At 40.3% G+C, this 23,543-nt stretch overlaps 1 pseudogene; it reads right to left on the bottom strand.

Moving 5' to 3' along the window:
• Positions 1–336: 336 nt before the first annotated feature.
• On the bottom strand, positions 337–1,380 carry LOC118597107 (annotated as a pseudogene).
• Positions 1,381–23,543: the final 22,163 nt, after the last annotated feature.

Below are 23,543 nucleotides of genomic sequence, written 5' to 3'. Positions count from 1 at the left end.
TAGAATTTATCTGAAATAGATCCAATCTCACTGGCTACTTGAGTGGCAAAATTTCAAATGTGATCATTGAGAGAACACCTAGTTTTGGGTCCTAGAAACACACACAATGAGAAAGAAAAACACACTCACAGATTTGTGAGCACTTAGCTGTTATTCAATACCTCGTAGCCAATGGACTGCCTCTCACAACCCAGACAGAAAGATGCAGCGATTCAAATATATTCCATATTTATGATTGTAGTCAAATATGGATCTGCTTGTCAAGTGCTGATTTCCAAGCGTTTCTGCGTAGGTGAGGCAGAGCTCTCCCAGCCATCTGCCAGATACCCTTCATATCTATGCAGGATGTCTCTGGAGGCAAATTAGCATCTCTGTGGTAAGTCTGCCTTCACAGCAGGTCTGATACACCATTGTGAACAATGGAAACTTGTCTAGAAGCCCCTTCTGCTTGAGGAAGTGGTACACTAAGGCAGAGGTCTTGAATCCTTGAAGCTTCTACCCATTCAGTACCTCCTTCTCTAATTTTCCAATAGTCTTCCCAGTCCTGGTGAAGGTGGCCACCTTGCACTCACTGCCTCTGTAGCAGGTAGTGATGAGGTCAGCCAAGCCACAGCTCTCCAGGAAGGTGGCCATAGACACCTGGCCCTTTCAGTAGATCCTGGTGAAAGCAATCATTTCTAAAAGGCCAAGGTGGATGGTGGCAGCCTTACTGTTGTTCTCGCAGTGGAGACAATCGCAGAAGGTGGTTCCCATAGCAACGATGTTTTTCAGTGCTCCACAGAGTTCCACAGCGTCAGCATCATCCACCACAGTGATGCGGAAGTTGGGAATCTGTAGCAGCTCTTTGAAGAGAAGGCCACCATGAATGACATTGCTGCCGATGGTGGTCTCATAAAACTTCCCAGCAGCCACCTCACTAGCTGTATTAGTCCCCATCAGCACGCTAACATCCATCCACATCTCTCTAATGATGTCGGAGATGAGTCTCAGCCCTCATGGGCCGTCGTCTATGCCCTTGATACATGTGATATCCAAAGCCTTCTTGGGCACCCTGCTAGTAATCTCATTACAGATTTTGTGAATGAACGGGTACGTGGTGGTAAACACAAGCAGGTCTGCAGCCTGCACTGCCTCATTGAGATTTAGGACAGCAACCACATTTTCCAGCAGCTTGTGTCCTGGAAGGTATTTGACGTTTTCGTGGTCATGATTTATGATGTCTGTCAGCTTTGTCCTGTTCACTGCTTCTTCAAAGACACACATCTTAACTGTGGAGGTGAACTTCTGCTGGTTCTTGACATTAGTCCCAGTTATTTTTGCAATGGTGGATCCCCAGTTCCCAGAGCCTATGATGCACATTTTCAGGGGTGCACTAGCCATACCCAAGACAGAACTACAATATACACCCTAAAGGCACATTTTGAAAGCACTTTCTCTGGGACTTTGCCCTAGGAAGATGAATGATACATTAGATTTATTTATTTGAGAATTTCATACATGCATTTAATGTGTTTTGATCAAATCTACCCCAGAGTCTCTCTCCTTAACTCTTCCCATACAACCTCTACCACTGTTTCTCCCTCTCACCTTCATATGTGCTATTTTTCAACCCACTGAGTTTGTTTAGACCGGCCACTGTGTGCATGGGTCTAGTGCCATCCCCTGGAGCATTGGCAAGCTACCAGGGGCCACATTCCTGAAGAAAACTGAGTCTCCCTCCTTCAGTAGTCATCAGATTTTAGAGGTGCATAAAGAAACCCTCCCATACCTCTGAAAACTTCCTATAATTGTTCATTAAGAATTATGGGTACATCAGAGCAGCTATGGTTACCTGCCCTGGGCTCACAAAAGGCTAGCCCTGTCAGGAATTTGGATGGGAAAGGACTTCATGGGAAAGGACTTCCCTGATGACCTGTTAACTTCTAAAGGATTCTGGGAGAGGAGGAGTCATTGTCTTCAGTTGGGTACCCACTGCTGAGCTCACCAAGCTCTAAAGGACCGTTCAACTCATGGTCACAAAGAGAGCTTTGGTTAAACTCAGTATATGACAAAACAGAGAGCCACAAATGTGGGAAAGGAGTTAGTAGGAAGGAGAAGAGGTTGACAGGTGTAGAAAGTGAGAACAATTAGAGTATGTTTTATACAAATATGAATATAAAATAAATGGTTTAATTAATTAAAAACAGGGAATTAGTGGTTCATCCCTCAATCTGATTCTGATCTTTCTTTGTTGCCATACTTAAACCATAAACGCAATACAAAAGGGATTTGAGGAAGGAAGGTATGCAGTTGTCCTGTCTGTGTGCATTGATAGAAGCTAGGCCCCTTGCTTATAGTAATATAACAAGGTTGGCCCTATACCCCAGGGCCTGCCGATTGCTCACACACCACTAGACTGGATAATAATAACAGATTCCATAAAAACCACTAGTTAGGAATTTGTGACTTTTTATTATCGTGCCAGACTGACAGGGACTATTGTAAAGTGTTTTCATGAGTGGTACAATGCTGTAAAGTGGTTCAATCTAATTCATAGAAACATCAGCTCGCAAAGTTATTTTGTGGCAAGAGCACACTCCATGCACTCTCTTTACATTTCTTAAGCGTGATGCATGGCAGCATTAATGGCAGTCATGTTGCTGTAAAACAGGCCTGCAGAGACTGCCTTCTGTCTGACTATAACTACAGGTCCTTTGACCAGCACCTGCCCCCTCTCCTTTCTGATAATCACCATTCCAGTCTGCTTCATGAGGTCAATGTTTTAAGCTTATGCATGGAGCTTGTCTTTCTGTGCCTGCTTTATTTAACTTAACATAAACTCCTCCAGGACGCCAGTTTCTGCTGTGGTTAGATAGCGTTCTCCCATCTATGTGCACCACATTTGCTCAATCATTCATCCACTGATAGTCACTTAGGTTCATTGCGCACTGTGAACAGTAGTGCAATAAACATGGGAATGCAGATGTCTCATTTACATGCTGATTTCATTTCCTCTGGCCAAATATCTAGAAGAGGGATGTCTAAGTAATATGCTGGTTCCATTTTTAATTGTTAAGAAACTTCCACATTGTTATCCACAAAGATTGCACTAACAGACATCCCAATCAACAGTGAGTAAAGGTTCCCTTTTGTCCACAGCCTCACCAACACTTGTTGATTTTTATAATAGAAATCATAACTTTTTACAATAGAAATTATAACTGTGGCAAAATAAATTCTCATCGTGGATATGATTGATATTCTCATGATGTGGCATGATGGTAGTTATTGTTTCAGGGGCGTTTTTGTTTGTTTGTTTTTCACCATTTCCATACCTTATTTTGAGAAATGTCAATGCAAGTCATTTGTCCATTTTATGTTGGACTTCCTGGTTTTCTTGATAATGAGTTGAATTCCATATATATTTTAGATATGAATCCCTCTCAGATGTGCAGTTGGCAAATATCTTCCCTCATTAGGAAAATTGGAGAAGAAGAAACTTGACCCTCTCTCTCACACATGCAGAAACTAACAAAAAGTGGTCCACATGCTTAAATTGAAGACTCCATAAATGCTATCAGAAAGCATAGAGGAGAGCATTTATGGCACCAGCACAGGCAGTATATTTCGTGTAAAACTTTAAAAAGCCCAGGCAACAAAAACAAGTGAAGGCAAATGGCATTACATCAAACCATGAAACTGCACAGAAAAGGAAATGACAGAGAAAAGGGAAGCACCCAATACAATGAGACCATTGGTCATCAAAGATGGTCACAGGAGCAGCTCCTTTATAAGTGTAGAACACAGTCTGTGCAATTGCTGACAGCAACTGACAATTAGTGTACATAGCATGGGAGTTTGCATCCAGGACACTACTCCAGACTCCCTCTTTCTTTCCTTCCTTTCTTCCTTCCTCTTTTTATTCCTCTTCCTTCCCTTCCTCCCTCCTTCCCTTCCTTTCTTTCTTTTTCTTTTTCATGATATTGCTTTGTAGCCCAACCTAGCCTCAAAGTTAAACTCTCTCTATCTCACTGCCCTAAACACTGGAGTTATAAGTTTGTATCATGCCTGCCTATTTTCCAGTTCATTCTGAAGAAAGATTATCATCTTATGTTCAGAACTGGGTCCTGGATGAAGAACTCTATCAATACTTCCTGATTATCAGATACTTTTCATTCCTGTGCAGAATTATGAGTGAATTGCAGTTTCTGTTTTCTCTAAAGATGTATCTGCCTTCCTTCTTTCCTGTCTACCACATGAACAAGACTACTTCTTAAGTCTTAAAGGCAGATGTGATAGAAGAGGCAGTACCAGTAGAACAAGGTTGATGGAACTTAGGTGTATTTCATTTAAAAAAAAAATGGTGCATGACCCATTCAGAGATAATGACTACACATTAAAGAGGAGTAGAAGGGTCAGCTGCAGGGGGATATCTTAGTTGTTTGGCCTCCAAACCATCTCTCACCATGACTTATTGCCAAGTACAAAGAAAGAAGAGACTAGACCGTAACAAGCAAGAGTAAGCATTCCCTTCAAGATGTTGAGAACCTCAAGGCAGAACTCTGCCTCCTAGTCATGTGCATACAAGAAGTTTGAGAGAAATCCCATTGCCATTTTTTGAATTTGTAGTTGGTGATATCAGTAGCAGCTGAATTTTGCCCTCTGAATTCAGAAAGCCCTGGGTTGGTGGGGAAAGGTCTGTTTCTTGCCTTGTGGCTCTGTCTCATTGAGCACATAGTTGGATTCCCGTTGTTTTCTCTTAATCTAAAGAAGAAACACACATGGAATAGAATTTTCTTATTGCTTTGTCCTTTTTTTTCCCTCTCATCTTCAATTTGCAGTTACAAAATGTGAATTAATTCCAATTTCTAGTACTTTTCTCACAATTGTATGTTGCAAATTTTTAGTTTAGAACTAAAATATGGATGATTATGAGAGAAATTAAGTAATTAAGAGTGTGTTTTTAGTTTTTGCATTATGAACTGGTTTTATTCCAAAGGTTCATTTGTATGTAGGCTGACAACCATGGCCCAAGCAGTGAACAGATGCTAATTGCTGGATGGCTTCCAGTTTGAAATGGCATCTGGCATGCCAGCAGCTCTGAACATAGCAGTGTCCTTCTGTCCTCATGCTGCCTATGAAGGCACTGAATGGGGCAGATGCTCATTTCTCCTGAAAATGACTTGAATCATGGAAGTCTCTTAGTAATTTTAAATCTAATTTAACATACTCCGGTAAAAGTGCTGGAGATCAGACAAAATATTATCAGGTATGCCTTAGAGATAGAGCTAGTCCAAGATCAACTAAATAGGACTAAGCCACTTATAGTCATAATGAACCTTTGGACATGAGCTGGGAGCTTTGTTCCACCCTGCCCTCAGTTGTTAAAGATGAGAAAACAGTATTAGAAAAATGGGTGGGAGTTTACGAAAGATACATCATAGAGATAATTTGTTCCATTTTCCTCTCAGTGGGGAGAATCAAGAAAACACCAGAATTGGTTTTTAAAATGTTTTATTGTAACCCCATGCTAAATGTAAAATATCATTTGAAATACTCAACAAGTTACAAAAATATTTGCTAAATATGAGTAAGATATCTCAAAGAAAAAGCAGACTGAGAAAAATGAATGAGAAGAAAACAAGATTGTGAAAAAGAAAGAGGGAAGGAGAGGGGGACAGAAGGAGGGAGGGACGGAGGGAGGGACGGAGGGAAGGAGAAAGAGAGAGAGGGAAGGAGAGAGAGAGAACCCAGACCTGACAGAGGCACTAGTGCAATCAACTTTCAAAGCAGATAGGGGCAGAAGTGATAAGAATATGGCCATGGTGGCACACGCCTGTAATCCCAGCACTTGGGAGGCAGAGGCAGGCCGATCTCTGTGAGTTCGAGCCCAGCCTGGTCTACCAAGTGAGTTCCAGGAAAGGCAAAGCTGCACAGGGAAACCCTGTCTCAAAAAGCCAATATACATATATATATATGGGAAATCACATCAGAATAGAAGAGGAAACCCAGTGTTGGGGTGGGGCAGGTGGGGGAGCATGAAGACAGAAGAGTTGAGGAGCTGAAGAGCTAGTTTAGCAGTTAGGAGCATGTACTGGTCTTGCAGAGGACCCAGGTTTGGTTACAGCACCCACATTGGGCAGCACAACTGCCTATGACTTCAGCTCTGATGCTTTCTTCTGGGTAACTGCTTTACCTGAAAAGAAAAGAAAAACAATAAAAACAATAACAACCAGTGATGGAGGATTTGGGAGAAGAGATTTCCTTACACAAAGACCTAAATACACAGATGGCTAGGGGCCGGCCAAGCACGATTGATCAGCGAGTCACAAACCTATCTACCTACAGACATATCCTGGCAAGAACATGAATTTTAAGTATGAGAGGAAATATTCTACAAACATTTAGGTGAGAGGAAAAATGTTTTCTTCCTGTAGGAACAAAAAGAAAGCTAGCTTCCTTTTAGAGTATAATACTTCTTTAATGGGACATTGACCCACAAAATATAAGTTAAATGTTGCTAGGGAAAATAAACTATAATTAAAATCTCATTTTCTTAGTCTTTCATCACATTAAATGCAACTCCATATGGAAGCAAATACTTAACCTCACCTTTACTATACAAAACCTACTTTTCCTGCTTTGATATTATGACATTTGCACATGACTTAAAAATATCCCTCATGGCTTCTCATGGTGCTACATGATAACGTACCTGGCCTAATTAAAATTTCTTCCTCACTTGTCTGTATTTCAAAGGTGACTTGCTTATGTCCTTTTATTGAGTCAGTATAATTTTGGCTATCTCTGTGCAGAATCTGAAAGAAAAATTTCTCTCTTACAGGTTCCTTAGGGACCTTTAACCAAGGGGTCCCAGTAATTCAGAGAGTATTAGTATTTCCTAATGTTTATTAAATCTCTCCCTGTGGCTGTGATCTTTATGAGGAGCCTATCAAAGATTGTGTGCCAGCTTACTTCTCTATAACACCTAATCTTGCCCTAACTGCATTAAAGAACAAACACTTTTTTTTCTTATTATCAAATTCTACAAACTCATTTTTCTTTTGGTTGTTGTTGCTATTTGCTCTGTCTTCCTTTTTAATTGGTATGTCATACTTTAACTGTACTTGGCTGATTTCTCAAAGAAGAGCATTTGACTACTGAGAGAGCCCATAGTCCCTGTGGGTCCTAGTTTCCACTATAAACACTCTGGTTTTTCAGGCAGGAGAGTACTGTGTGCAAATGAGTCCCAGTGTGTTCTGTTCAGAGCCAGGGCTAACCTTCTCCTGTGTCAACACTCTGTGGTGAGGGGAAAATAATTAGCTGCACAGCATATATCTTTAAAGGTTTGATAAAAGACCATGAAGGGCAAAGTGAAGCAGAGGAGTGTGGGAAGGATTTCTTTTTATTAAACCTAGCAGGGAGGATGGCTAAGATACTCATTTCCATAGATAAACAAACCAACCAAAGGAAAAGAACATCTGCTGGGAAGGGCTCCCCCAACATGTAGCAGATGTGTTTCAACAACAAAGCATATCCTAAAAGCATTTCAGGATTTAATTATTCAACTGTTTCAGTGAGCATAGGAGTAAGGGATGGGCCAAGGCAGCAAATTGTAAATTTACTGAGTCTAGAAATTAAATTTCAAGTGTAGCTTAAGATTTTGCATGCCAAAGCATCTCACACAACATATTCGGACTGATTTTTGATACACCTTTCCCCACTCTGCCTTTGTTCAGTCCATCTCAAGCATATGGTGACTCCTGGTCCAAACTATCCTCTTCTTCCCACGCCACAATGCTCACATTTCCACTTACATTTCTGTAATGACCTTCCATCTCATTGCCATCAGCTTTTCTCTGTGCCAAATACTGTAGCTTCAAAGGAACTGTCACCTTTTCAACCTTCTGCAGAAACTCCTGCACACACACACACACACACACACACACACACACACACACACACACACACACTACAGAGCATGTATATACACACAAAAAGAAAATACATCTTAAAAAATATATTCAAAATTGATCATCAGATCTGTAAATTAGTAGGGGAAGGAGAGGTTGTATGAAAGCCTAAAAAATAATTAGTTCAAAGCAAAGGAGCATAAGGTAAAGAGGGCTGGATTAAAATAAGCTAGTAACAACAGAAGGTGTTGACAAATTAGCTCAGGAGTTCAGATGGGAAGGACTATCTTTGAGTGACGCACAATAAGTATGGCCAGACTCGAGCTTTTCCAGAAATAATCCAGGTTCTACAAGGTTTGTTGTCTGAGAAACCAGCTGTGTAAGCACAAAGTATTTCATTACAAAGACCCCAAGTAGCCAGAATGATGTGTCCTGGGGTCCTCTTCAACATGATTCATGGCTACTATGTAAAAGTCCAATACGTTTCTGTGAAGAATCCCTCCTTCTCAGCTCCTGCTCTATGCTTCCCTCCCTAGTACATATTTACATTCCCAAGTATCTCCCACCTTTATGATTTTGGATGTCCTCCATCTTCCTGATTCCCTGTAATATTTTAACTGTAGAGTAAATTCCTCCCAAACTTCAACAAAACTCACATGCCTTTTCCTCTCTGATGCCTTTCCTGCTCATCTCTACTAAAAATGTTTTCAGGAATGGTCTCTTTCATGAACTTTCATTAGGCCTGCCACTATGGATTTAACAGCTACTATTCATTTTAAAATTCTGTCTTTAAATAGAACATAAACTTTATAAAGCCTTAATGTAATCAGTATGTGTGTGTATTATACAGATGAATGGTGTAGTAAATTTTATAAAGCCCACACTCACCAAGTTGAGTATCATGGAAGTGTTGTGGCAGGAAAGGTTTGTGGGAATATATAAGGACATATATTATCCCATACCTTACAGGTGGCACAACAGAAATGGTAAGTGCACACTAGTGTTTTCTGTCCCTATTTTTCATTTATGTCTGTGAATTAATATTACATCATTATGGTGCTTTTTACTGCAAGTGTCAAAATACTTACCTAAGCAAAACACCCAAATATCTCTCTCTCTCTCTCTCTCTCTCTCTCTCTCTCTCTCTCTCTCTCTCTCCCTCTCTCTCTCATACATACACACACACCAGTAAACTAAAGATATACAAATACACATTTATTTATTTATTTATTTATTTATTTATTTATTTATTTATTTATAGCTTTTATGTTCTCAAAATCTCAGCATGCTAACTTGTGATTTTATTCAGCAGACATGTTCAGCACAAATTGTCCTGATAGTCACAAAAGAATAGCATAGTCCTGAAGGACAGTACACGCAGTATGTCCTGATCAATTGAATTTTCCCTTGAATGGAATTTGAGTGATCAATTTTTTCAGTTAGCAAACAAGTGTGCTGGCCCAATGCACCACAGAGGCAACAACACAGTTATGACTTTGCTGTAATAGGAAAGTCTCCTCTCTGTGACATTTACTAGGTTAGTACCCATGGGTTGGTGCACAGGCCTGCTATCAACTTCTATGATTTCTCATTAAAACTATGGATTTATGGGCATGTGCATAAAATTGTGAATGTGTGTGCATGTGTGCATGCATGTGTGTCTGAGCATGAGTGTTGAGGGAGCAAAGTCTGCAAAGCTTTATCACTCCTCAAAGATACTTGAAAAGCATCGTGCTTGGAGGTCTCAAAGCTCTTGCATCCACCTGTGAGAAACACAGAATTGGAAGTGTGCTTCGTGTCTGTGGAAAACCTTCCTGTCTTTAGAAGCAGGTCTGAAAGGCAAAAGCTCCCCAACAGCCATAGGAATTTTTCAACATTAATGGAAACTTCGCTTTTCCGGGTGCCGTGTGCTTCCGGCGGGATTAATTGTTTAATATTCACAAAGGACTTTGAAGATGAAAAGATCCCCATAAAGGCTGAAAATGAACACTTGCTTTATTTGCTTTTCTCAACCTGCAGTTGAATCCACAGGGCCACTGTATCTTTGATGCAGCTCCAAGATTATAATCATGATGACCACCCTTGGAGCTGCAAGTGGAGAGCAAGCAGCGATCAGGGGTGGGCGGGTCGGGGTTTGACTTTGCCTCAGCTCTAATTCTAATAATAGTCCAATGAAGTTCTTCGGTATTAGAGTCCCGACACTCAACTGCCTGCTGTGTGGCCTCAGGCAGGCTGTTTTAGCCTTTCTGAGATCCACTTGCTCAACTGAGAGATGAGATCATTATAAATATCTAGACATTGTCCTTTAAGGGTGACTTACAGGATTTAGGTAGTGCCTGGCACATCGCTAGTATTTGTCCAAGTATAACCTTGCTACTGTTTCAAGTTATAGAGAAACGTGAATAAATAAGGCCTCCACTGTTGAATGCTGCAGAAGCCAACATAGATTGATCTGATTTGAATTTTAAAAATTCTTTTATTTTTTTGAATTTATACATAATTGCATTATTTTCCCATTTCCTGTTTTCCTTTCAATACCTTCCATATATCCCTTCATGCTCTCTTTCAAACTCATGTCCTTTTTTAAAAAATTAGTTACATACATGTATGTAATACATTTGTTAAAGTATACATGCATAAACATATAAAAACAACCTGTTTGCATGTTACTTGTCAGTATGTTTTCAGGGTAGACCATGTGGTATTGGATAACCAACCGGTATGCTTTCCTCTTGGGAAGACTATTTCTCTCAGCATTGCTTACTTGTCTGTAGTTCTTTCTGTAAGGCGAAGGCTTTGTGGTCTTTCTCCTATCTACATTAGCATGTCTGTATTTATTGTCCTTCTTCAGCTCATGTTTAGGCAGTCATCTTTGTAAGACTTTATGGGTGTAGCTTCTGACCTTCCTGGAAGACACAATCTCATATCAAACTCTCTGTTCGTCTCGCTATTACACTGTTTTCACTCTCTCTTGCACAGTGAACCATGATCCTTAGGTTTGGGCATTGTGTGGTATCCCTGGGGACCAGTTGGGGTTTTTCATAATAGTCTCTTGTCTCTTGCAAAGAGAAGTTTCCTTGATAAGCAATGAGAGCTATACTTTTCTGCGGGTATAATGACAAATATGTAGAATATAGTTAGGAATTGTGCTGACTTAGTACAGCAGTTGCAGGTTCTCCTCTAAGATCTGTAACTTCACTAGCCCTGGGTAGTTAGTCATGTTTCTAATACTAGGCATGGTTTCCCTCTTGTCGAGCAGGTCTTAAATCCAATTAGAGAGTTGTTGGCTGCCACTAAGATATGTGATCCTCTACTGCACCCTTAGGGTTATCTTGCCATGTTGGTTATTTTTGCAGTTCATAAGCATCATAGCTGGGTAGGACTGTTGGTTTCTCCTCTCCTTTTGGAAGCCTAGTACTTTCTGGTGCTGTGAAAGCTTGTCCTCAGGGAGGAAAATTTCAGGTCAGTTTCAGATTAGGGGCCTCTGGGTCCTCTATCTGAAGTTTGTGGTGTCTTCAGCAATAGAGACTTATCTTCCACCTCTGGGGGGCAACCAAGGACAACAACAAGAGCCTCCTATGTTCTGATAGTCTTTTGGACAACCATGCCCAACAACTAGTTTATATTTAGGAAACTGCAAAACAGCAGACAAGAAGCAAACAGACAAGCAGACATCATTGGAGTCATTTCTAAGTGTGTGTGTCTTGGTGGTAGGGTAGCAAAGGACTCCAATAGTGACTCAACAGGAAATAATCCAGAAATCTTTTTTTTTTCACAATTGTTTTACTTTTTCCTCTGGTGTATTTTTCTATTTACTCTTCAACTATTTCTTACATATTATATATTAACCTTATCCTCCCGTTTTCCTCTCCTAGCTCCTTCCTCCTTCTAGTGAACAAATCTCCCTCTTACCTTCATGCCTTGGTTTGTGTCCCACTGAATTTAATCAGTGTCACCTGCATGAGCATAGGTGGGGGTTATTTAGTTGAGCAAAAGCATCTTACAAATGGCTACATGTTCCTTTTCCGTCAGCAACCGTTAAATGCCCATAATAACTCTTCAGGGAAGAGTGTGTTCTCTGAGTCCATCTTCTAGTCATGATGGAAGGCTGATGGATCTTGCAAAGGTTTTGTCCAGGGACTCATTGCTGCTGTGAGTTTAGCGTGTGTCACACATGCCATGTCCAGAGGACAGTTTTTAGAGCATTTCTTCCCATCTTCTGGCTTTCTGTCCCATCTTCAGTCATGCCCCTTGAAAAAGGGTGATACAGAGGTTTCCTTTAGGGCTGAGCACTCAGCAGTCACTTATTCTTAAACTTTGACCTGTTGTCTGTCTCTGGACCAGCCATCACTCACTGAAAACAGAAGTTTCTCTGCTTAAGGTTGAGAACAGCACTACTGTATGTGTATAAACTTAATTATTCAGAAGGTATTTTGACATAGTGTCAATAGAAAAAAAAACAACAATAGTAGGTTTCCCTTACAGCCTATGCCCTCTCTAGCCATGGACTTTTGGCTGGCATTAGAGGAGCAAACATGAATTCTTGTGGAACCTGCCTAAATTCCAATCAGAAAACAGCTGCTCACCCACACAAAAGTTGTACTTGCAAGTTTTTAGGTCAACTTGACATAGGCTAGGATCATTTTGGAAGAGGGCACCTCAATTGAGAAAGTGCTCCCACCAGATTGGGTCATAGGCAAGTCTGTAGAGCATATTTTCAATCACTGATGGATGTGGGAGGGCCCCGCCCATTGTGAGTACTGCCGCTCCTGAGCTGGGGGTCCTGGGATCGATAAGTTGAGGAAGGGAAAAATAACATGAGAAGCAAGCCCATAATCCTTACTCCTCCATGGCTTCTGCATCAGTGCCTGCCTCCGGAATCCTGCCCTGACTTCTCTGGGTGACAGACTACAAGACATACGATGAAATAAACCCTTTCTTTCACAAGTTGCTTTTGGTCGTGGTGCTGCATCACTGTAATAGAAACTCTAAGATAAGAGTCCTTCCACTGTTGCCTTGCTGGATTATGTCTTGCTTTGCCTTCTATGTTGGTACTGTAGCTTACAAGGTTCACAGAAAACTATCGATGACTCTTCTTCCCCAGCAGTCTGCATAGCATTTTCAGACATCATTATACCTAGCCAGCAGAGTTCCTCCAGGATTTTAACTAGTTTCTTTAATATGTTTTGCCTGTTTGCTCCTACTCACAACCTGGCTTCCATCGCCCATTTCTTAAAGTTGAGAAACCAAGTATCTATAAATTCTATGAAAGTGAAATTGGAAACGCATACATGTTTTGATTCCAAGGTCTGAGAAGAAAAAGGGAAGAGATACAGGTTTTAAGCCCAGGCCTGTCTCTATGTCTTTCAGAAACTGGAGTTAAACAGGCTCATCCCCATTTTCCAATCAGGAGCGCTCCAGGGAATGAGGTGGACACAGGCAGGGAGGGGCTGGAGCACCACAGCATTACTGTTTCCAGTTCTGCTGGGCTCTAGTTCAGGGGTTCTTGAATATCACCATTGTAGCTTAAAGTCCTTGAAGATTTACAGCTGTTTCTGAGATAAACAAGGGGCTAATGGTCCTGCCTGGTATCCTGCCTCTAGCACCAACCCCATGAGACCTATGCATGTGTCCCTGTGTGGGTATTAAATGGTCTCACTATGAAGAACAGAAAAGAAAATCTAGTCCATTTCTCAAACACCAGTCCATACTAGACTGGTTTGTTGGGAAACTGTGGGATCTTGAAACTTTTAATGGCACAATATGGTACTTAGAATGTTCATCTGAAGTTCTGAAAATCAAGCTTATAAAATCCTAAAAAGACTTAACATGATCTGAGTCAGGCTTAGAAAAAAGTTTCAGGAACACAATAATTGGGGTGATGGGGGTTCCCAACCAGGAACAATGTTAATGAGTAACTCACAGAAAGAAAGACATGTCAATGTTGGCAGTCCAAGAGAAAAGAGATTTCAATTAGGTTGCAATGGACCTGAGTTTGAATATTACCTTTAACATTAATTAGTTCTGTGATGTTAAAAAATTCAATTAAACTTTGGTGGCCCTGATTCTTACTTTTGTTTGGTTGTTGTTGTGTATTCTTTTTGTTTTTTAATCCATAAATTAAGACAGCAAAAAAAGTTTGAACAGCACAACTTACTAAATCTTCACATATTTCAAAGTTTTGTTAGTGTCTTCTCTCCTTGGAAGGATGTAGCTAACTCTGTATGATCCAGCCACCAAGCAAGGGTATAGAAATAAGAGAACATTGAGACAAAGTATACTAGAAACCAACATGACATCACTTAGACCTTTGGATATTTGTCTCCAAAACTGTGAGAACTACAACAGACACTGTTTACGGACAGAGTCTGGGAGAGGGATAGCCATTCTCTTGTTGAGTACGAACCTACCAGGCTTCTGCAGATAATGCCAAACCTGTGGTCAGACAGATGACCTGGTGTCTGTGGTAATAAAACCATGTGAAAAGACTGAAATGTGAGAAAGGGACTTGTAGAAAGGAAGAAGAAGGAAGAAGGGATAATGAGGATTGGAGGGAGTTAAAAGAGGGCAGAAGGGCGACAGGAATCAGAATGTGCTACATATATGTGTAAGACTGTCAAAGAACAAATTTAATTACATATATATGTATATATATAATCTATACTTAGCCCTTGTTCTTTTCCTGTTGGGCATAATGGCAGTACCTTAAGCTGATGAATTTATCTCAAAGATCCAAGGTCCAACATTTTCACTGGAAGATGAACTTTGAGACCAAAACACCGGGCTTCACACATGATCATATGTTATAATCTCTTTGTATACCAATTATAACAATGAACTTTGGTTTGGAGTTTAGTATATCATGAGGGCCATTTGTTGTACCTTCACTGAAGCATTTAACATCTAGCCAAGCCAACAAGAAGTCCATTTTCCCTCTGAAGAACATGGCTGCCAGAATTGAGTACTACTCATTCAGGAGGTTCATGGTTCACTGTCCTTGCATTAACCAGACTTGCTGACTTCAATGTAGAAACGACATTAAACTGCAACAAAGATTAACATGGTAAGAAAGGCAGCACTAACAAGAGAAGAACAACACACCTAAAAGAACTCTCTAGCTGCTTCAAGATCTTCATGTAATAAACAAGATTCCTACCCAAAGTGATGCTAGGGTAAACATAGCAGGTGGTTGAAGCCTTCAGTAGGTTAACATTTACACTAATTTTATTTCCCTAAGCAATGCAAATTTTAAATATCATGAACTTAGATCTCGTCTCATATTATCTTACATGCTAGCGTTAAAGTGCAATGCTCACCAAAAGTGAATGGCCCTAGAATGCCCTCGCAGTGAAGCTATTGGGATGCAGCACACCTGTGACTTCTCTGTGTATCCTTTCTATCTATAGCTATTTGCTCAATGTTCTTGTTCCTGTAAAAAGGAAAATACAGAAGTGAATTCAAATGTGTTAAATGTTATGAAGCTACCCACTTTCCAATTGCATGAAAGAATGATGGACATTAAATTCATCCTGCCCGCTCTAATACGAAAGAGGTAAATAAGGGGATCCGTGCAGTGTAGCCAACAAATGATAGGTTTCTGATACCCTCAAACATGGTAGCCCCACTGTTAGGACTCACTTATATCTCTATGTCTGTGCTTATTTCAATGTGTATGCATGTATATGGGACAGATAGGACAGAAGCAGAGATGTGGAGGAACAAATATTGAATGGTACTAGCTTCTTTAAAAACTCTTGTTTGTTTGTTTGTTTTGTTTTGTTTTGTAACAGGGCCCTGCTATATAGGTCCAGGCTGACCTCCAACCAGAAGTTCTCTTGTCTTAGCTTCCCAAGTTCTGGCATTACAAGCATGCACTCTCATACTCAGGTCTAAGAACATCCTTGATAAATACTGGAGGACAATCTTCTCTTGCTTTGGTAAAATACCCAAGATGAACAACAGATTCATTTTGGCTTATAGTTCAGTCTATAGCAAGCGTCTCCACCACTATGGGCCTGTATCAAAACTGGAAAAGCATATGGCAGGACTCTACTCATCTGTTGAAACCAAGACACAGAATGAGAATGAGAGGAAGGTCAGGAAAGATGATCCTTCAAAGGTCTGACTTAGTATCATACTTCAACTACGCCTCATATAATAGTCCACCAAGCTATGAAATCAACTAATTAATCCAAATTAGCCTCCTTATGATTGAATCACTTCTTGATAACCCCAATGTCTAAGGACCATGCATTTGACACATGGGATGGCTCACATCCAAGCAATAATAGTGGTATTCTAGTTTCATTGCTGTTACTGTGATAAAAATATCCTGGAAAAGAAATGCAACTGATAAGGAAATGGGTTTATTTATCTTACAATTTTAGGTTACAGTCCATCTTAGGAAAGTCAATGCAGAAACTCTAGGCAGCTGTTTATATCACATCCAAGCACAGAAAGAATAATGTTTGGATAGTCACTAGCTTTCTTCCTGTGCTCAGCTCAAGGGTTACTTGCTTATGCAGATCAGAATTCTTTGCCTAGAGAGTGGTACCACTCACAGTGGGCTGGCTCTTCCCACACTAATTAACTTAATAAAACAATTCCCCTCAGACATGCTGACAGGCCAACCTAATGGAGACAAGATTCTCATCCTAGGTGATTCTAGGTTGTGTCAAATTAACAAATAAATCTAAATGTCACAACACAGTAATAATAGACTGAGATGTTACCTCTTACAAACCCCACACATTAAGTTACATAATCTTTCTCAACACAGCTGCTCTGTAGAAAACTTTCGGCAATGTCTCATACTAATCCTGCCATTCAACTTGATTAGTTTCCTGACAGAGATCACCCTTCTTCCTAAAACCAGCATGCCACAATTTCAAGTATTTCTAACTATATGAAGTTCTGTTGTTGAATTAAAATATTCTTTCTATTCATTTCTACCCATTATTTTTCATTTCAATATCTGGCCAAAATAGAAAAATCTGTGCACATTGTTTATAATCTAAAGTGGTTTCCATGTTCCAACTGGATATACCTTTATTCCATTCAAACTCTTTATAAGTTTTATTCAAAAATGAATTCATTCATGACACAATTCTGAATTGACTACTCTATTTAGAACTGCAGGCAGATGAGTTAGAAAGAAAACTCGCCTTGTTTATACATAGGTCTCTAATTTGACCAGTAATTACAGACATGATGTAGTGTTTGCTGAGACAGGAGAAATTCATGGTGTTATCAGAGCTGAAAGTAGAGTAAAATCCCTCACTCTGCAGAAGAGGCTACCAAGGAGGCTTTCCAGATAAAATGAAGACGGGCTTGACCCCCGTGAGAATAAGTGGGAATGAGCCTGCAGAAGGTGGACATAGAGAAAATGTGAAAAAGTAAGTTGCAAGCAGACAAGTCAATCAATAAGGGAACAGAATATTCAGAGGCAAGCATCAACAACATGTAGCTAGAGATGTTGGGGAGCGGAGCTGTATAGAACACAGAAGTGCCTGTACAATGAATCAAAAAGTATAAACGGGCATGAGAATCCAAGGACTTTGAAGACATGTGATTAATTTTGACATCATTGCAGGGACTGTGGGACAAACTGCAGCCAGGCATAAGTGTGATACAAGCGTATTTACATTTTGGAATGGCCATACTGCTGCATGTAGATAATGATTGGACTGCTAGGTTGAGAAAAAGAGCCCCATTGTGGGAAGGAGCATTATTACTTGAACAATGAAGCCATCTGAGGTGGGCTGAGCGGGATGGAGGCACAGCATTCAATTCCCACCATTATATTCATTCACCTTTATCTCAGTAAATTCAGTTTGGGGATGTTCCTCTGATAGTAAAATAGCCCAATTAAAAAATCTTAAATCCAGTTGTACCACGACTACTGCAAATTAGAGATGAATTATTCCCTTCCTTGCTTTGTACACTACAGAAAACTATCCTATTTTTTGGCAGTTCTATCACATTGTTTATTAAAATTATGATTGTAGTACACCAAAATACCTGAGTCCTTTCTATGCTAGACAAATTAGATCTCTTTGACAATTTGCTACTTATTTAGGTTGGCACAATACATATTTTTAGATTTTTATCATTATATTAATCCATTCTCTGTAGCTTATAACACAATACTTCAAACTGAGTAAGTTTGCCAAAATGAGACTTGCAATGATTCACAGCTATGGAGGTTCAAAGCCAAGGAACTGCATCTGATGATGACCTTCTTGCTGGTAGAGTCCTAAGGTAGTGCCTAGTACCTACTACACACTGAGAAAGAAAAGATCATGTTTGTTGAGATTGTCTAAGCTTTTTCTCTCTTCTTATAAAGTTTCCACATTCAACCATGAGATTTCTACCTGATGATGTTCTCTAACTCTCAGCAGCTGCCAGAGGTGACTAACCACCACAGTCAGATGAAGGTTTCTATCCTATGAGCACTTCACAACAAGCATTAAGTTACAAAATGAGTTTCAGAGGGTGAAAACCAGATGCAAACTGTAGCTATCTAGAACTTCAGATTGCATGGGATGTTTTAGATTTCAACTCTAATATTCAGGTGGTTGCTCAGAGTCTCTTTCAAAAGGATGATTGTGGTGGTTAATATTGATTGTCATACTGACAGGATCTAGACTCTCCACAAAGATAAACCTCTGGATAAGCCTGTGAGGGCTTACCTTGCTTAGGTTAACCTCTGGGCTAGCCTGTGAGAGATGATGTTGATTAGGTGAATGGAGGTGGGAAGACTCACCACATAAGTGGGTCAAAGCAGTGTCATTCTTTGGGCTTTGATCCGGGAAAGAATTCAAAAGAGAAATGTAACCAAATCAGCAGCACTTCACTGTCATCTCTTGACTAGGGTTGGGTGTGACTAGTTCAGACTCATGCCACTACAACTGCGCTGCCATGACAGACAGAAGCTTCAAAGTGTGAGCCGAAATAGACGCTTCCTTCCTCAGGTTGCCTTTTCAGGTTATTTTATCCTAGCAACAGGAAAAATAATTAAGATGGCTGTGGTCTTTAAATCCTACAGACCTTGACTACAATAGCCAGCTAGCTACTTAGCAGTTTGACCCCAGGGGGTTTAATTTTTCCTCATTTTAGCTGTTGTTTATGTCACTGAAGGTTAGGTTTACCATGTTATTATGCATGTGTATAATGCCGTTGTGAGGATTAATGTGAAGAATGCCAACAAAAAGCTTTCCAAGTAGTTCTCAGAGGCTAATCATTCAGCAGTTGCCTCTGGGGTTGATGTCAGCCTATGAGAGCGATGCTTTGTGATGCAGGGCACTAGACAGGTCCTGGTAGACTGGATCCAAAAAAAAAAAAAAAGATTCTTTTTCATTCCTGTTTATGTCTCTCACCCAAGCAATGGGTTTTGATCCAAGGAGTGGCTGACAAGTTTAGTAGAAGCATCTGGTCCAACTTTGGTTTTCTCATGCTCTCACCATCCAGTTGCCAAAAACAGTACAAATGAGCAGTGGCTCCTCCTTGGAAGGTGAGTCCCCGTTCATAAACCTTTATCCAGACTCCAAAGACCCACCCACATCCTGGTAGGACCTCTCCATAGAGGCTAGATCGTAAAGACTTCCGACCTTCCTTCTATTCCCATACCTACGAGCATGGAGAAAGTGTTAATTGGACTAAGTAGGTTAATTTTTTAAAGAGCTTTTCTTGCCTGATGCTCCCTCCAAGAGCCAAAGACTGTATATAAAAGATCTTAATATCAGACAAGAGATGCCCTCATTCGAGTTGTTGGACAGGGTTGTTCAAGAGATCGCCAAAATATACATCCTATTGCTATTGTCCTTGGTTACCCCACAGAAGTGGAAAATAAGTCCCTAATACTGAACTCACCATGAACTTCAGAAACTGGACCCAGAGACCCCTGAGCTGGAACTGGAGGTTCTCTCCCTGAGGACTAGCTTTCATAACACCAAAGGTACCATAAAAGCTTCCAAAGGAAAAATTCAATCAACAGTCCTACCCAGGTATGATACCACAACAATGAACAGCATGGTACAATAACTTTAAGTGTACAGTAGTGGCACACACACACACACACACACACACACACACACACACACACTTGATGGTAACCAACAGCTCTTAATTGGACTTAATACCTGCCCTACAGGAGGGAAACAATGTCTGGTACTAGAAACATAGCTAACTACTCATTGCTAAAAAAGTCATAGTTGTTGGAGGAAAATTTATAACTAATTTTCTAGACTAGTATAACACTTAACCACAATCTATAAACATTGTCTTTATACCCACAGGTTAGTGTAGTAGTTACCCCTTATCAAGGAAACTTATCTTTGCAAGAGACAGAGACTATGACAGAAAAAAACAACAAAAATGCAGGGTTGTAGAGCTCAGTCCCATTGGATACATCTACAGAACACTCCTGTCCCTAATGCTTAGGGAACATTTCAGAAGAGGGGGCAGAGAGATTGTAAAAGATAGAGGATTGGGGAGTTTGTTGTGAGACTGTGTCTCCAAGTAACATCAGAAGCTACACCCACAAAGTCTCACCAACATAACAGCCCAAATGGATACTAAACAAGGATGATACCAATGGACATGCTGAAGTGGAGGGGGAAAGCCCATGAAGCCCCAACCCTACAAAAAGAACTATTGGCAACTGATTAAACTGTGAACAATTGGTTGTCCAGTGCCAAATGATCAGCCCTGAAAACACACATATAAGAAACATTATACAGACTGAACAGGTAATATTTAGGAAATTTGTATATACATATCTGTATACAATAATAATTGATGGAAAAGGGGGCCATGGGTTTCCATGAGAGCAAGGAGAATTAGATGCAAAGGTCTGGAGGGAGTAAAAGGAAGGAAAAAAAGTTGTAATTATATTATAATCTCAAAGGAAAAAAAGAACATGAAGTTGGGAGTGAGACAGGTAGGGGAGTTTCTAGTCTGGAGGGCACCAAGTGAGGAAGAGCAATGACTATAATCAAACTGTATTATATAAATGTCTGAACTATTCAGAGTCAACCTGTAGAAGAGACAACAACTTTATATATGGTCACTTTCTCCAAGTGTTGGCAATAGCTCTGATGTGGTGGCTCAACAGTATTGATGTGGCAGAATGTTCCATAGGGAGCTTTTAAAGCTAATCTAATCTAATTTGACAAGGCAACCAGAAAATTGGCTGCCTTAAAGAGACAAGGCTGTAGTTCATTATTAAATAGCCCCTGGCTCTTATGGGGAGCACTGTCAGGCCAAGTAGCATAGTTTCACGTAAGATGCGTGTATGTGTGTGTGTGTGTGTATGTGTGTGTGTGTGTGTGTGTGTGTGTGTGTGTGTGTGTGTGTAAAGAGAGAGATGATGCACACTTACATATATTTGTATGTACATACACATATGTATGGCTCATTGGAGAATTAGCTTCTTCCTGAGATGAGCCCCCACATAGATACCCCATTACACAGTGGACAGCTCTAAAATCATACATAAACAAACCACACTAAGTGGTCTCATCAGGTTGTATTTGTATATTTGTGTGTGTGTGTAAAACAATGATAGATGTCATCAATTTGAGAAGTCAGGGAGGATATGGGAGGAGTTGGTAAGGAGACAAGAGAAGGATTAGAGGGAAGGGACAGGGAAGAACAAAGTGATATAGCTGTATTTAAATTAAATTAAAAATTAAAAGTATAAAGAAAGAGAGACAGGCCTTTGGCACACCAAGTTTAAGTGGTATAAACTCCCCTGGTAACATGTACTTTGTGGGACCTTGGACCATTACATACTCTGGTGGGGAACAGGTAGGGTAAGATTCTTGATAAAGATGGAGATGGAAGAATGTATTACAGAATCAGTGTATAGGAGCTTGAACTAGATAAAACTGGGTTTGGAGAAACTGCTAAATGTTTGGATGTAGCATTTACTGTACATTCATGTTGTAAGAAGTAAACTTCACAGCTGATTCTTACACATAACTCTTTCTTCGTGGAGGATGTTATTAATGGACTTTCACAGATGACTGAGAAAGACCATGTATGTTTTTATAGGGATATTTAAACAACTAAAATTATGTATGAAGTGTGTGAGAGTGTGTCCACAATTTTGAAATCACTATGGAAGAGCCACATCACCAGCATAGCAGAAGCCACAGACCTTCATGAAGTGAAAAGTATCTCCTAGCTCTGACGGTCTGTGATCCACTTACTTTATGACTGAACACTGTAGGAATGTCTATGACTCTTAACATCAAATTATCAGAGAGATAAATAGAATTGAAAGCCTTATATTCTCAAAGTCTTGACTGAAGAACATAAAGACATATTCTGAGGCCATATTGTACTTTTATGCTATAGCTAAAATATCACCCAAAACTCACTTCATGGAGCTGATCCTTGACCTCAGGAATCATGAGTTTTCAAGGGTGTTTATTTCACCCTGGATTATGACTAACCAGATTTACCATGTGGATAGGAGGGTTAGATTGTTAAAATAAATCCTGTTATTAAATAACACAGCTCAGGGCATACTGTTAGTATTGTTATCATGATGATACTCTGAGCTGCTGAATCTAGGAATCAGACAGTTCACTAGGTAAGTGATAGTGGGAAGAGTCTCCAGTGACATTTTTAAGTGTCATCTTATAATTATAAATGGGTGTATAGATTGCTGGGTGGTGCCTTCCCTAGTATTGTTTTAAAGGGGTCAGAGGCAAGATTCCCACCCTAGGCAGTTGTGTAGCTTGGCCTGTTTGTGGGGCCACTAGCAGTGGGACCAGGACCTGTCCCTGGCACATAAGCTGACTTTTTGGAACCCACTCCCTATGGTGGGATGCCTCCCTCAGCCTTGGTGCAGGGGGTAGGAGCTTGGTCCTGCCTCAACTTGATATGCCATGCTATGTTGACTCCATGGGAGGCCTTATCCTTTCTGAGGAGGGGGATCAGTTAGAAAGGTGGTATATATGTGAGGGAATGGGAGGTGAGAGAGTGGAAACTGTGGTGGGTATGTAAAATAAAGAAATAAAATTTAATAATGAAAAAAGAAAAAAATTCCACCCTAAGCAGGCTCTGAGAAGGAAAGACAGAGGAGGCAAAGGATCATCTTCACTTTCTGATGGGTAGGAAGCAGAGAGGAGCCACACCACAAGTAGTAAGGACCACTTGAACCCACTCCACAGAGCAATCCACTTCTTCCAATACCTTCCAGGCAAGGCATTCCCCAACCTCCCCAAAACCTATCAAGTTTTAAAACCATCAAGGAATTAAGCCACTGAAGGGATCGGAGCCCTCATGGTATTATCACTTCTGGAAATGCTCTCAAATATGCAGCTAGAGGTAGGTGTTCTTTACTAATATTTTAGGCGTAAGTTGGTAGTGTTGATGATGAAGATTAAATATCACAAAGCTTCAAACACCACCACGTGTTCTCATGACCAGCAGGAAATACAAGAGCATGAATCCGTCAAGTTGAGATTTTTTTCCTATGAGTCGTGTCTAGAAATGTCATTGTCATTGCTGTTAGCATTGGATGCTCAGAACCAAGGTACAGGGCAGCAAACACTAATGTAAGAGGCTGATATAAAAGATCTGTGTGACCATGACATTGAAGACAAGTGTGAATTTTGGTAAGATGGCTGCAATAGATAC

The sequence above is a fragment of the Onychomys torridus genome, chromosome 16 (assembly GCF_903995425.1).
Source record: "Onychomys torridus chromosome 16, mOncTor1.1, whole genome shotgun sequence".
In the NCBI taxonomy this organism is placed as follows: domain Eukaryota; kingdom Metazoa; phylum Chordata; class Mammalia; order Rodentia; family Cricetidae; genus Onychomys; species Onychomys torridus.
The sequence above is the reverse complement of the archived record's forward strand: the minus strand, read 5'-3'. Positions and strand labels throughout refer to the sequence as shown.